At 38.6% G+C, this 16,119-nt stretch overlaps 1 pseudogene; it reads left to right on the top strand.

Annotated features, from left to right (window-relative positions):
• Positions 1 to 16,119, top strand: part of LOC129064658 (probable ATP-dependent RNA helicase DDX5) — a 95,741-nt pseudogene that overhangs the window by 74,146 nt on the left and 5,476 nt on the right.

The raw sequence follows: 16,119 nt of genomic DNA, 5'->3' as shown, positions 1-16,119 counted from the left end.
GCCAGTTTATTTTTATACCTGCTTCGTCCTGGTTGAGTGTTTCCCCCATTTTGGGGGGCTCAAATCTCTGAATTATAATCTGTGATTTTTTTTTAGTAGTTTTTTTAATTTCCAAAATCTTATTACATTAGTTACTCCTCTTAACACCCTCTTTGATGTGTCTCTGAGGTGAAAATGGGAATAAGATTTATTTTATAAACATGGAAGCTGATTTGAGAAACTTTAAATAATATGCTAAAGCCCTAACATGAGTGTTGAGAAGGGATGGAGAGTAGCTGCATTGATTTCTATAGGGTAGCCTTGTTCTGGGATGTGGGGGACACGTTATAGGGTTATTCCGTGACAGTGCCAAGGCTCCTCCCCTTGAGTGTAGGCACAACTGGGGACTTGTTTCTAACTAATAAAATATTGTATGAGTGATGAGATAGATATGATTATGAGCATGTACTTACATTACATAAGATTGCAATGCCTGCCTTGGGGGTAGACATTAATTTTGAAGAAGCAAGCAGATATGTTGTAAGAAGTCCACATGACAAGAGACATAGGCCCACAGTCTGGGGACCCAGAAGCCACTGACTACCACTTAAAAGCATGAGAGTGAAGAAGTGAATCCTTCTCCATGTGAACTTCAGGTGGGACTACCTGGCTGACACCTTGATTGTAGCCTGTGGGATACTCAGCCAAGCTGCTTTCAAACTTCTGACCCACAGAAAGTGTGAGATAATAAATGTGTTTTTTTTTCAAATGTACTAAGTTTGTGGTAATAGATAGGTAGATGATGAATACAGACTTTGGTACCAGAAGCTGGGTGATGTCATAACAAATATCTAAAATGTAGGAGTAATTTTGGAACTGGGTAGTGGGCAGAGGCTGAAAAATTTTGAGGAGCCTGGTATAGGAAGTGTAAATTGCTTGCAATGGATTAGCCATAGAAATCTGATTTAAGGATGGTGCCGATAGGGTTCAAAAGTAAGTAGGACGTAGGCTATTGGAGGTTGGAGAAAGAAGACTTTATTATGTAATGGAAAAAATGGTCTCCTGCAAGTATGTGGGAAAAATAAATCATAAGTGTAAGATGCACTTATAGTTATGTAGCTAAGAAGATTTTCAAGGAAAGTGTTGAATATGCTGTCTGGTTTCTTCCTGCTTGGGAGAATGCAACAGGAGAAAGCTAAATCTGGGGAAGAAATGCTACAAAGGAACTAGGGGTTGATGATTTGGGAAATCCTCAACTTTCCAGAGGCAGAGATAGTGAATTTGAGAAATGGTTCCAAGTGCTGTCCTAAATGCAGGGTCTAGAGGAACAGATGAGGGTGTGGCTGTGTAACCTTTTGTTAAAACTTCGCATGAAAGGACTAGAATAGTATTCAAACACAAAGGGCCTTTCCAGGAGATTAACGTTGTGCCCAATGAAACTTTGTGATCAAAGTTTTCTTGGGCCTCCAGGACACTTAAAGCATTGTCCCTTTGTCTAATGGAGTGAACTTCAGTGAAATTCACAGAAGACCCATAAAGTATGTGAGAAAATGGCTTTAGCAAAAACAGTGTTTGGACTAAAAGGGGCAGAGAAGATAAAAAGTGAAAGAGTCTGTTGGTCCCCCCAAATTCTACAAGCAAGAAACAGGCTGTTTAAAATAGCTTGTGAAATTAACATGTGTTAATTTTTACAAACATAAGTGACCACACACACAAAAGGAAATATGACCCAGAGGACACTAATCATTTGTGGCTATAGTAACATTTAATGTGATAACATGTAAGGAAGAACCTTCAGCTTTTAGGAGAAAAAAATATTAAATATGTGGCACATTTGTGTTATTTTCAAGGTGATCCACCTTTTCTTCTTTATTTTTATTTATTCATTTTCAAAATGTCGCTTTGATCAGCCCATTGTCAAACAGTATCAGCAGGCAAAGCCAAGAGCACACAGGGCATAAACAGGAGCCAAGAAGGATTATTCTAGTCTTTGAGATCTAGTCAAGGAGCTCCCAATGCTTGCCAGGATGACTTCTTCATACCTTCTATTTTCCCCCTTTTGGAACAGGAAAGACATAAACTTATATATCTTTATAGATGTGTAGATGTTTTCTTTTTTCTTTCTTTAAATTCTCACCCAAGTATATATTTATTGATTTTAGAGAGAGAAGAAGGAAGAAAGAGAGGGAGAAAAACATCAAAGTGAGAGAGAAACATCAATCAGTTGCCTCCCTGTGCATGTTGACTGGGGATAGAACCCACAACCTAGGTATGTGCACTGACTGGGATGGAACCCTGCAACCTGTTGGTGTACAGGATGATGTTCCAACCAACCGTACCACCTAGCCAGGGCCAGATGTTTTCTTACATCTGTCTGACGATTGTACGTTGTGCATGTGTGTGTGGTGGGGGTAGATAACTTGTCCCTTCAGTCTCATGGATTGACAGAACAACCTAACAAGCCATCATCACCTGGACCTGATGCTGAGACGCTGCGCTTTGTGCAGATCCTGCAATGGCATGTACTCTGCAGGACCTTGGGGTGGTGGAATGAATCATTGGGGTCCGGAGGGCAGACTGTGGCAGACAGAGTGTGTGGTGCCCCCATGGTCTTCATCTTCCTGTACCTGGGACTTGATGCAATCACTTCCCCTTGAGTGTAGGTGGGTCTGTGACTTTGCTTCTAACCAACAGAATGTGGCAAAGTGATGGATGTCCATGATTACATGGATGAGCATGTTGCATAAGATTGTAATTCCATGAGAAGCCTTTCTTTCCCTTGCTGGTTTGGCAGAACCATGCTGTCATGCTGTAAGCTGCCCATGAAGAGGGTCACATGGCAAGAAACTGAGGGCAGCCCCTGGCCAACAGCCAATAAGAAACTGAGGTCCTCATCTCAGCATCTCTAAGGAACTGACTGCTGCCGAGAATCACATGAGTTAGGAAGCAGGTCCTTCCCAGCTTGAACCTCAGATGAGAGTGCAGTCCTGGCCAACACCTTGCTCTCAGCCTTGCAGAGGACCCAGCTAAACTGCACTCACGCTGCTGACCCCCAGGCTCTGACATGATAAAGGCGTGTTTTCTGAGGGTCCTAAGTTTGCGGTAATAATGTTGCACAGCAATAGATAAATAATGCATGGAACTTACTAAAATTTACACTCCATGATTGCAGATGATGTTGTTGGTATCCCCAGCACCTATAAATGTGTCTGCAATATAAAGGTTTTCAATAAATATCCATAGGAAGTAAAAAAGGAAGAAGGAAAGAAAGAAGGAAGGGAGGGAGGGGGAGGGTGGGAAAGAAGTTTGGTTCACACCTGTGTCAAACAAATTTGGTTATTTATACTAAATTGAGAGATTTGCATGTAGGTATTTGGACAGTTTGATAAAATCAGAGAAATTAAGTTCAAAAGATCAAGAAGCTCTTTCAACTCATATGCTATGTATATGATGACTCTTTTTATCACTTCAATGTTAATGTCTTTATTCGTGGAAATCTAGAACATAAAGACACTAAGTTAAGATTAAAAATGCAGTTTTCAGCAATACACCTTTTTAGTTTACTGTCCTCATAGAATGGAATAGATTAAAGCGAAACATGATTTAAGAAGGATTGGCATAAATTAATGAATGGATGCTCGATGGGTCCCAGGGAGGGTGTACAAGGTTGCTGGTATACGCTCCCGAATGCCTTAGTTTGCTGCTATGGAGGGCAGCCATGTGGTCCCTGGAGCTTTCTTCTGAATATACCGTCAAAGAGCTGCAGTAGCCAGGGGTGCAACAAAGTGTGGTGGTTCTCATGTTCTAAACTTCAGGTATGAAAGGCTGTGCTATTCACAGTCCAAAGGCAAATAGGTCACAATTCTTTACAACACCCAAACTTAAAAGAAAAGCCACCTAATTTTTTGATGTCCATATGTTATATACATTTTTTCAATGGTAAGAAGCTTTAAAAACATATGGATGCATAATAGATTATGTGTCTAAACTAGGACACAAAATTTAGGAAACTTGTAAGTCAACTTCAGTGTGAAAAAATTAGCTGGCAAGACTGGGTAGTTAATGCATTCTGAGTAATTACGTTGTGCTCAGCACTGTCCTAATTGCTTTATGCATATTAATACACTTAATCCTTAAAATAATTCTATGAGGTGGGTAGAATTACGGTCATCTCCATTTGTTACATGCAGAACCTGAGGTACAGGAAGTTAAATGAATGGATTCATGGTAACACGGTGAGGGAGTGGAAAAGTCAAGATCTCAACTCAGAGAACCTGGCTACTGAGCCTGTGCTCTGAACCCAGAGGCCACCCTCTTTCATAGTTCTGCAGAATGACTGATTTATATAATGAAAGATACACCTAGATGATTACTGCCTTGTTATCTGAACTACTTCCTGTAACAAAATCTTTGAGATTTTCCCATTTTTATTGAGAATTTGTAATCATTTGAAAAAATTTAATGAAGTTTAATAGTGTTAACTATTTTGAGAAGAAACTATTTTGTAACCCTTTTACCTATGCACCCCAATGTTCATAGCAGCACAATTTACAATAGCCAAGTGTTGGAAGCAACCTAAGTGCCCATCAGTAGATGATTGGATCAAAAAATTATGGTACATTTATACAATGGAATTCTACGCAGCAGAAAGAAAAAAAGAACTACTAAACTTCACGAAAGCATGAATGGAACTCGGGAGCATTATGCTAAGCAAAATAAGCCAGTGGGGGAAAGACAAATACCATATGATCTCACCTCTAAGTGGAACCTAACCAACAATACAAAGATGCAAGGCAAAGAAGACCAGCAACACTGAAAGGAAAAGAAACCAATAGAGATAAGAGGGAAGGAGGAAGAAGGGGTGGGGGAAAAGGAAGAGAAGGGGAAAGTCAAGGAACATATAGCAAGGACTCATGGACAAAACCAAAGGGGAAGAGTTGAGGGAGGGAGGGAGGGGGCAAGGGAAAGTGGTGGGGGGTAGGCAGAGACAAATGTATTTGAAAAAATAAATTAATTAATTAAAAAAAAAGAAAACAGAAATCATTCTTCTGTTTCATATATCCTCTTAACCAAAAACACTTTCTCTAGTCATGATTATTATTCTTACTTTCACTTATTCTGTCTGGGGCTTTGTTTTTGGTGAATGTGCCTGGATGAACGTCAAGGACAAGTTTTGAGATGTTCTTCCTCTTAGGAGTCCTTACTGCCTTTGAATGACTTTATCCTGGATAATTCCAGGATTGGATCCAGTGATTATTCATTAGATATAAAATATAGCAAGAAAAATACCTTATTATACTCAGTATGTGCTTTTAAAACCTGGTTTTAAGTGAAATATTTTAATATTTATGCTTAGGCATTGTAATGGCAAAATTAATTTTTATAGGAGAAGCATTTGCAGGATAAAAAAGCATAATAAATGCTTTTCAGGTAACCAAGATGAGATGAAAATCTGGCAACTGATATCACAAATGAACAGAACTGTGGTTTAGCTATACAGAAGGCATAGCACCTGGGAGGGGAGTATGCAGCAAATTTTGCTTTAATACATCCAAGTTAATACACAAAATAAGATTGCTGAGGGGGATGTTTATAAATTATTTCAGTAAACCAATGTTTTGAACACCCTTAAGCTTGAGAAAAAGCAACTGTTTACCTGCACATAATTGATATGCTAATTTTAGATACTCCTTTTCTAGACATTAAACCAAATCTCACAAGAGCCACTATTGTGGTAGTTCTTTGATTAATTTGAATTATCACAGACACTTGCACTTCTTTCAAAGACTGTATTTCCTTAAAAATGGCCTATAATTTAACATTTCCATTCTTTCTGGCTGTTCTTTCTTTGGCTACTCCAAGGGATTGCTCTCAAGTACTACTCTAATTTACAGGCTGCATAGTTTCTATTCCTATCCATAATTGTGTGAAAATAAAGCAGTTGTTCAATGGGTAGTAATATGAATGCATAAATACGTCCCCACTGAAGCATTAATATAATTTAATGTACATTCAACAAAATTAAAGCAGCCAATAAGGAGTATAATTCTTATTTACATTCAAAAGGCTTTGTTACCTGTTTTGTAAATGCAACCTCTGCACTGATTTAAGCTCTTTTAAAATCCTACAGACACTATAAACTATATATTAAGTTTTTATTTGCTGAATTAAAACTTTCTTGGTTAGGTGTAGAATGGGAATAAATATTTTCAAGGGACTGAATATTTGTCCTCCTCCTCCCCCATAGCATATTTTGAAACCCTATTACTAACATAGTATTTGGAGATGGGGCCTTTTGCGGGTAATTAGTCATGAGGGTGGAGCCCTCATGATGAGATTAGTGCCCTTTTTAGAAGAGACACAGATCTTCCTTTTTTTTTCCTGCCAGGTGAGGATTCAAGGAGAAGATGTCCATCTGCACACCAGGGAAAGGACTCCCACTAGAACCCAACCGTGCCAGCACCCTGATCTTAAACTTCCACCCTCCAGAACTTTGTTGTTGAAGCCACCCAGTCTATGGCATTTGTTATAACATCCTGAACAGCCTAAGATAATCCATAAAGTAGAAAAAAAAATATTTCCTGGACTCCATGTAAAATTAGGCACTAATTTACAGCAGTATGTAGTAAAGATATACAACCAGAATATACACTATGTAAGGTGTGCATATATCAAGGTAGAGTAGGAATAATGTTTTTTTTTTTTTGTATAATAAGGTTTTAAAAAAATTATTTATTTATTTTTAGAGAGAGGAGAAGAAGGGGGAGAGAAAGAAAAGGAGAAAAGCATTGGCGTGTGGTTGGTTGCCTCTCATATGCCCCTAACTGCGGACCTGGCCAGCAATCCAGGCATGTGCCCTGACTGAGAATCAACCAGCGACCGTTTAATTCACAGGCTGGAGTTCAATCCACTGAGCCACACCAGCCAGGGCGTGGCATAATGTTTATCTTAAATTATCTAGAGCCATTTAGGTCCTTTGGTTTTATGATTGGCCTAGGTTTTTGTTGCTGCTGTTGTTGTTCTGAATTGCTTATTTATCTCCAGTTTTAGAACATGTATTTCTCCTTTGAGGAAATGTAGACAGCTGATATTGGGATAGAGCTTAAATTGTGAGAAATACTCAATTGTAGTAAAAGACATACATCAGAAGTATTACTTGGCTCACTTTAAATTTTATTGGAATTATATGTCAAGCTAAGATGTGCAAGAACTGATGGGTTATGAATTAAATTTTGTGTTCTAGTCATCATTTCTTAGAAATCAAAATCAATTTAAGACATCGGTTTTCAATAGTATTTTTATGTATAACTAAAACACAGAGACACATAATGTTTGGCAGAATAAAGATACATGCCTTCCGGCCTCTTGAGACATCCGTCTTCATGAAAGAGATGAAGAGTGTTGGCTTATGAGTGATGGAACCTGGAGACGATTTCCAATTTCTTCTTAGAAGTGTGAACAAATGTCATCATAAAGATGAGCCATCATTTGTTATACACAAAATACGTGGGTTTTTTTTTTTTTTACATTCTTTTTTTGGATCTAAACAACCATAGGTGACATTTAAGAGAAAACCAGTGTATTGAAGTCAATTGAGAAAGCAGAGGATTCTCTATCTCCATTAGCGTGTGAGAGCTTTCATCATTTCAATCCCCTGCAGACAGCCCGGTGATCTTTACTTCCCCTGAACTCGTGGCACATGACAGTCATGTGGCCATCCATTGTGTGCTGAGTTAACATGTAGTCTGTGCATATTTGTACACATGTAGGAATATATAGGGAAATATGTCATGTTCTGGTTCCTTGGGAAACATACTCTAAGACTCTGAGATTTACATGCAGGAAGTTTAATTCCAGAATACTTTAGGAAACAATGGGGGAAACACAGGAAAAAACAAAGGAACAAGTTGAACTTCAATTGCTATACAAATGCAGGTGCAACAGTCTCTGCTAGTCCTTCAGGGAGAAGCTTAACTGGGGTGAGGCAGCCGTCTGCCTGAGGGAGATTCCCAGGGAGGGACTTCCTTCTGAGCAGCCCAGTGGTAGTCAGCTTTCCTGACAACTGACCGAAGGAGAGCCTCCGTCCCGCAGCAGAGACCTGGGGGGTGCACCATGAAGTAATGGATGCAAGGAGCCTCAAAACTCACAGGGGCTGGTTTAAAACTGGTTTCTACTACACTGGCTGCATTACCTTGGCAAATTACTGAACTTTACTGTCCCTACCACGTGGGGCTAAGAATACTGCAGATATCTCATTGGGTTATTGTGGAAACAGATGAGTTAACACGTGTAAAGTGCATAGCAGTTCCTAGAATATTGTGAGCACTCTATAATTGTCAGCTATTATTATTAGAGGTTGCTATAAAATAGTGAAACCATTTATAAAACTAACTTACCCACATGAGTATTTGCTCCTGTACAGGCCAGCAGGGGCTAGTAATAATAAACCTGCATATCTCTAGTTACTTAAAACAGTAACAATTTAGTCCTTGGCCATGCTATGTGTATATATCATGGGCTGGCTGGTGTTTTCCTCACTCTAGGACCCAGCTGACTAGCTGGTTCATTGCAATTGCTATGGCAGAAAAAAAGAGAATTTTATTTTATTACATTTTATTTATATTATTTTTTTAAAAAGAAAGAGCTTTTTAAATGCATGCTCACTCTTAAAAGTTCTACCTGGAAATGATACATGTTATTTCCAATCACTTTCATTGGGCAAAATATATCACATGGGTACAAATAACTAAGGGATGGGAAGAGAAATTCATCCCCACTCTTTGCTGGAAGGAAAACCAGAATGACTTCATAACAGCACTAATGGCTGTTATAGTTTAATTTTTAAAAATAACGATAGCTGACTTTTCTGGAGCACTTACTATGTGGCTGGATAAACAGCAATGCTGTGAAATAGATCCTAATACTTTCCCAATATTGTATATTAAAAAAACAAAACAAAACAAAGCTGAGGCTTGGTGAAAGTCGATCAACACCACATGTCTAGCTAGTGGCAAGTCAAACTCAGGCCTGCCTGATCGTGGCACCCACACTCGTAACTGCAATTCTAGATCCTCCCGAGAACGTCAGTGGCATCTGCATGACTCAAAATATGTTCAAAATGTGCTCTTTTTTTTTTAATTTTAAGAAATGGCTGGTGGAGCCTATTATTTAGAGGATCCTAACTCCCAACATGTTATGAAGCCTGAAATGTTTCTTGTTCCCATGATGGTATTGGATGGTTGAACAGATGCAAGTGGTCCTCGTTCACTGGGTAACTCAGTCAGACTAATGGAGACTCCACCTTCTTCAGCACAAGAATTTGAAGGGCTCAGGGACTGTCTTCCTTTCAGACAGGCTGACGGATGCCCATGGGCCAGGCCTGGAAGTGATGCACATACCTTCTATTCACATTCTGTTGGTTAGAAACCGAGTCTCAGAGCTATACCTATCAGCTACAAGGCTGGGAAATGCAGTTAGCTGTGTGCCTAGTGAGTCTTGCTCATGATACATTGACTATGCTTTATATTTTCATGGGATTGAAGAGACCTTAAGATGGAGTAAATAAATTTGAGGTTAGCAAGGCATATCTCAAAGCTACCTCTTTGTTTGGTCTGCATTCCTCTCTCTTTTCAGTACTCCAGAATAGTGTCTTATTTGGGTTTATCCAAGTTCCTAACATTTAGTGTCCTGCATTTCTTAACATGTTTTACAGTTTGCCTTTGTGCTAATGGAAAGATTACAGTAAGACTTTTTTTTCTTGAAGATTTGTAGAAATTCACTTTGAAATAGTCACATGAAAAATGTATTCATCTTAAGTGAATTAAATCATCATCCACATTTTAACAGGTATTTAACTTGCTAAACAGAACTCTTCCTTCTTAAAAAAATTGCTCCGTGAGCTTTTCGGTCTCTTTGATGGTGACAATGCAGGGTGACACAGAGGACCGCCTGATTATGAGCAGTAAACAAGCATGTAGTCTGATCCAGGGGAAGGCTTCTCATGTCTCAGGGACCCCCCGGATGACCAGATCACTCTGAGGTCTGGTAAGAGAGCATCTTCAGACTTATCTTCCAGATAGGCCCTTACAGACCATAATGAGTGTTTTCAAGGAATCTTGCAAGGGATGTAATGGGGGAGAGGGAGAGTGGGCTGCTGAACTAGAAGGGAATTTTGAAAGCTGTTGAAATGAATTGGGGGGTTTAGCCCTTATTAATTTCTAGGAGCTTCCTCCTTTAGGCTGTGTAGGTGCTGCTGTATTGCCTAGTCCCATGATTAATCATAAAGTTAATAAAGATTCTTGAGATTGGGTTCTGGATTGTCCCGTGATCTTAGGGTGGCCTTCATACTGGGAGCATTAAAAAAAATTAAATGATTTCACAGACATAATATTATTTTGATTCTGTCACCCAGGGAGGGTCAGGGTTCATGTTCTTCCTACTCAACTGTGAATATTCTAGCTCAGTCCAGGGTTTCTTTATTTTGTTACATAAAGCATGTATTATCAACAGTTCTAAAAGCTAGCAAGGCAGACACCTGCATTACTATTTTGTAGAAGAAAAAAATGGGTTCAGTGATTCTGTGACTTTCCTTAGGTCATATATTTGATAACAACACATTAAAGTTTGAAACAAGTTCTTCTGATTTACTTCTCATTTTCTTTCTACTCAACCATGCTGCTTATCACTTTCTTTCAAATGTATGCAGGAGTAGCAAATATTCCTTTTCTGAGGATAAATTCCAGTTTTGGAAATAGCCAAAAGTAGTCCAGTAGTAAATGTGGTGAATAAAGTTGGTGACTAAGATAATGCTAGTTTGGATTTAAAAAAATTAGGTATATCTATAGAAAACACATTTTTGAGGCTTATAAATTGGCACATAATATTCCCTAAATATTAATTAGTTGTATTTTAAAAATGCAAAAAATATTTTTAGACTCATATCTTGACTATGTAACAATGGGACTTTTACCTGTATTCAGATCAGAGTCAGATCTAAGGAAATTGAAAACAGAAGCAAACTAAAAGCAAAAACTGCAGAGTCCAAACAATGGCCATCTTTCAAACTGAACTTTTGTTTTCAGTGATTTTTAATAAAACCTAATATGTATAACTCAGATTGCTATTTGGCCTTTGAGAGGGGTTATTTATATATGTAGAGAGAAAATGAATAGTTATTTTTATCCATTGCATGTTAGGTGATTTACTTAATTTAATCCTTAAACCAGTTTATGACACAAATAGTGTTTCCATTTTAAAGATGAGGGAAAAGCTTGTGGTTTTCAGTACTAATCTACTTATACTTAGTAAATAAATAATTGAGAATCTACACAAAGATTTAGCTAAGAGAATATTTATATTTGTTTCCAATATCACAAAACTGTAAATAACCTCAATATCCATAAACAGAAGACTGATAAAATAAATTATAGTATAAATGGAATACTAGAGAGCCCTAAATAGGATTTACAGAAACACGTTTATTGACACATAAATAAATGTAGTGACACAATTTGTGAAAATGTAGCATTATCCCATATTTGTAAATAATATAAATACATATTTATGTATACACATGTATATTTACACATATACACATACATATTTTTATTTATAATTAGTTCCTCTTGAGATTAGAATGTAAAAAGGAACAGGAATTAGAATGGCTTCAGATTTCATAAAAACAATACTGAAAAAAAAAACCCCAATGTAGCCATATCTACATCCTAAAGGAAAGTAATTTTCAACCTAGAAATCTATACTGGGCCAAATAGCCGATGAGGTATAAGGACAGTCTTAAAACATTTACTCTTGGGTACCCTTTCTCAGGAGGCTCCTGAAGGGTGAACCCCATTAAAACAAGGAAGTGAGTTCCATACAGTCTTTCATGTGAGCTTCCTTGTTTATTTAACTTGCCACCCACCAGTCTGGATGGTCTGCGTCTTTCGTGGGTCTCTCTGGTCTCTCTTTGTGCTCTGTGTAAGGGGCCAGTTTTGGATTTCACCCAGGGAACTCCAGAAACCAACCCCAGGAACCAACACCGAGGCCTTATAGAAAAAGATGATGCAAAGCCTGCAACTTTTTCATGTCCCAACTTGAGCCAATTTCTTATGGCAGACAAGATCTTAGCTATGGAAAAATGACATACTTAATAAACAGGGACAATTCCTGCTTAGTGGCTGACACCACTCACTTTTGTAAGAAGAAAGCTTTGTGATAGAGAGTTTAGCTTTCTAAATGCTGAGAACTCAGCATTTCTGAGGTGCTAGGATTATGTGTCCTATCGCTTCCACAAGTGGTTTCTGAAAGGAAAGTCTGGGTTACCAGTGAATTACAGGGAGGTTTATGACAGGGTTTTTTGTTAAACTATTGTGGTTTATACCACAATACCAAAGCACAGGTTTGGGAGAGCAGGGGCCTGAGTTCTAAGCCTGCTTCTGAAAAGAGTTAGCCTTCTAACCCTGGAAAAAGCAATCAGCTTTTCTGAGCCTTTTTATCATCTATAAAATTAAGAGCTTTGAACTAAATCTGTAGGATTCTTTCCTGGTCTAACATTTGATATGTTTTTCTATGATTCAAAGCATAACCTAATGGGGAAAGTTTATGATGTTCTAATATGGAAGCCCAGATTAGGATGTGGATAATAAAATATTTATTTATACCATTCTTTCATCGGTAGATATAGTAAGAACTGATGCAAAACCTACCAGCAGGGCAGGAAGATAGTGACTTTTCTTGCTTTGATTTTTTAAAATTACATGACTTTGTTTTTAGGTTCCTACACCTCAGTGGCCCTCTCAACCTAGTAACAAGCTCTCCACCATACTGAGACTTTTACTAAAACTGCAGAATAGAAGTTGACATAAAGTAATTGTGGTTTCTATGGAGTTATGTTTATGTTTAGGAGTGCATATGTCATTCTGTTCACATGTGTGAACTGTTCTAAAGTAGAACAGTCTATAAAACCAAAAGAAAACAAAGCTGAAAAAACGGGAAGTATTCTGTTCTTATGGAAAGAGATGCACTAAGTGAGGTGGACGGCAACCCCACCTGAGTTCTAAACATCTATTAGTTTTCTGTGTGTGTGATTGAAGGTGCCACCTGTATCCCAGGCCTTCGAGGGAAGGGCAATGATGAGAGCTGCCGCGGGGAAATAATAAAAAACTGTCAAATTGTTGAAAATGAAGTGTCAAGATCATGTATTTGAGTCTCATAATTCATCAGTGCTGTTTTCTTCTTTCTTGGACTCATTTGGGTTATAGGGTACTGTAGGGTTTAAAAAAAAATCTATTACAAATATAGCCATATAATTTCATACAAGTTTTTCAGAAGTTTCTTCCAGGGTTTTACTCATCCCTAAGCAAAACCCCTTGGACATTTTAAAAATAGCCATTGAATGCTTTGGGAATAACTGGAAAGAAAGCAAAAATGCTGTTTACTTTTACCACTGAGAAAACTTAACCATTAAATCTTTTTTCCTTAAAACCTGGCATATATGCAAATAGCAACAATGAGCTCCCAAAAGTCTTCCTAGATAGATAAATAAAATTGTATTCACTACTCCTAAATATGAATGTACAATACTTTCCAAGTCAATTTTGAGGAGATTTATGTATAATGTATTTAGGATCTTTAAGTAGCATATTTCTGTTGGATGGTTTATATGTTATCTATGGATAATGTCTCCCTAGTAATAAGGCATAAGAGAGAAACTTGTGCTCAAGGAAAAGTGATAAAATAAAAATAATATTTGATCTCTACAACTGACTTCAATATTCTGCAAAATGATGGTAATAATGCTTCCTTCTCTACCTCACAGTATTGTGCTATATTATTAGTTAATAATAATGTTAGTAATAATGTAATATTTATCATCTCTTGTCCCCAAGGAGGGTATCGAGGAAGTCAGAGTCACATTGATACCTGTGTTTCTAGCTCATTTGCTTACTCGGTGTAACTACAGGGTCTCAGACTGAGGGCCCCTTCCCCTGCCACCTCTTCCAAAGTGTGCCATGGCAGTGGCTGGGAAGTCCCACTGAGGGGACTGCCCCACACGTGCGGGAACCAAATCTGCTATACTTCTATTGCGTCCTCCTGCTTGAGAGGCGCTGCCCTGGGAACACAGCTCTCCTGCTTCGCTGACAAGTGCAGTGACACCCCCACTGCCGTCTCGTTCCCCCTTAGTTTCTGCAGGACACGTCTGCAGGGGTCCTTCTTCCCAGAAACGGAAAGCACTCTTGCCTTTCACATTGATTTTTTAAAAACATTTTGTCTGCATTTTAAAGCAACACATGTGGTGCGTGCCTTTCAGTTTTATCACATTCTTCATCAGATGGCCACTTGAGCTTTGACTTGTGGTTTTGTCCCCAGAAGGACAAGCCCTTGTTCTGAATGAGCCTGGGGAACACATCCCATACCATCCTGTTTTCTGTCCTCGCTCTTCTATTCTTCCTCAATCTGGTCTCCTTTAGAAAACATACACATACAGGCACACACACTCCCACCGCTAACAACAACAACAACAATAGAAACATCAATAATCCCCCTTCAAGAGTCACTAACTCATGCAAACAGGTGGGAGAGGTGATGGGAGAGCCAGGATTGCCAGCCCCAGACCCGCAATCATGGCTGACTCAGCCTAAACAAATGATACAGCATCGGTGCACACCAGAGAATCACTATTTGAATTTTATGACCAGGTCTTAAATAAGTATCTTATAATCTGTTATATAAGAGCACTTTAAAGTAGCCAGATATGTCAAATAATGGAATAAAGCATTCCTAGGAAATAACGAGTTTCTGACAATAAAGACATTTAAGTAGACATATGATCAATTTTAAGGTGATTTCCAAAATGTGCTATCTTCATTACTAGGTTGGAAGATCCTTGAGGGCAAAATTTCATTTATCTGCTTTGTATTTTATATAACAATGGAAGTTCTATAGAATTTTCATCTATAATCTATTCTAATCTTCGCGAGTATGCTGTGAAATAAAGTGGGGGCTCTGCTTATTTAATAAATAAGAAAATAGACTCAGAAAATTCTTACATATTTCTAGGGTTCTAGGGAGGTATGCGTTCTGTTAAAAAGCAGAATTGGAATCTGACACCAGGCCAATTATGTCCTTAAACTTTGTGTATATTGCTCCGTGAAAATGTCCGATAATGTTCATCTCTTGGTTGGCTGGTAAGGGCTGTTGCTTGGTGAGTTAAGAAAATGAACCTAAATGAGGCTTATTGATCTTCCATACTTGCCTCGAAATTCAAAGACGTCTTGTATCACACATACACGCAAATAATAAAAGACAAAAAATAATCAGAAAACCCATTCTCCTTTCTCCGTCTCAGCTGGGCTGAATTATGTGAAATCTACAGGATTTCATGGCGTCCCAAAGTATGCATATTAGTGGCACTTAGGTTCTGAGTTTCTTTAGGGCAGAAGCCTTTCATCTCTACATTCCTACCTTATGCCACGTAGTATAGCCCTTTATATTGTATAATTAAAGAAATGGATGAATGGATGGATGGAAGGATGGATGGATGGGATGGATGAATGGGTGCATGGGTGGATGGAAGTGACCAGGGCCTCCAGTGTCTCTGACTCAGAGGGCTTGGCCCAGTTTTTGAAGACTCATATTATGGCCAGTATTTAATGAAGTCTCCTTACCTTTCTAGCGACTCTTCCACAGAGACATTTTGCCACATTGCTTCTGATGGGCCCTGGCTTCTATGGGTCTATAATTCACCCGTTCTTTTGTTGCTGTTCTCTCCAGCCCAGCTCATCGTCAATTCACTGTGTCTAAATTGTTCTGGGTCCTGTGTCTGCTCCAAGATAGGCTGCCGAGCCAGCCAGGCTTCTTTTAGCGAGACTATAAATTCAGGACTGCAGGACCAAGGGCATTGTTGCTGCATGATTTATGGCTGGAGGTATGCACTCTGCATGCGGTTGGTCAATGATGATAAAGTAGATATCAATGCGTCTGTGGATTTCCTGTTGTCCCTTCAATAACCGCCATTTAGAAGCATTTCATCAGGTACAAATTCTGGGGGTGGGGAAACCCGTTCAGGTTGCCATTGCAGCGAGGACATCTGCCTCAGATTTTCTAAACTAGTAAATGGAGTAGTTCACATTTACCTGTGTA

This window comes from Pteronotus mesoamericanus, unplaced genomic scaffold, assembly GCF_021234165.1.
Source record: "Pteronotus mesoamericanus isolate MK-2021 breed Mesoamerican mustached bat unplaced genomic scaffold, CSHL_Meso_final contig_169, whole genome shotgun sequence".
Taxonomy (NCBI): domain Eukaryota; kingdom Metazoa; phylum Chordata; class Mammalia; order Chiroptera; family Mormoopidae; genus Pteronotus; species Pteronotus mesoamericanus.
This window is presented reverse-complemented; position numbering and strand designations above follow the sequence as displayed.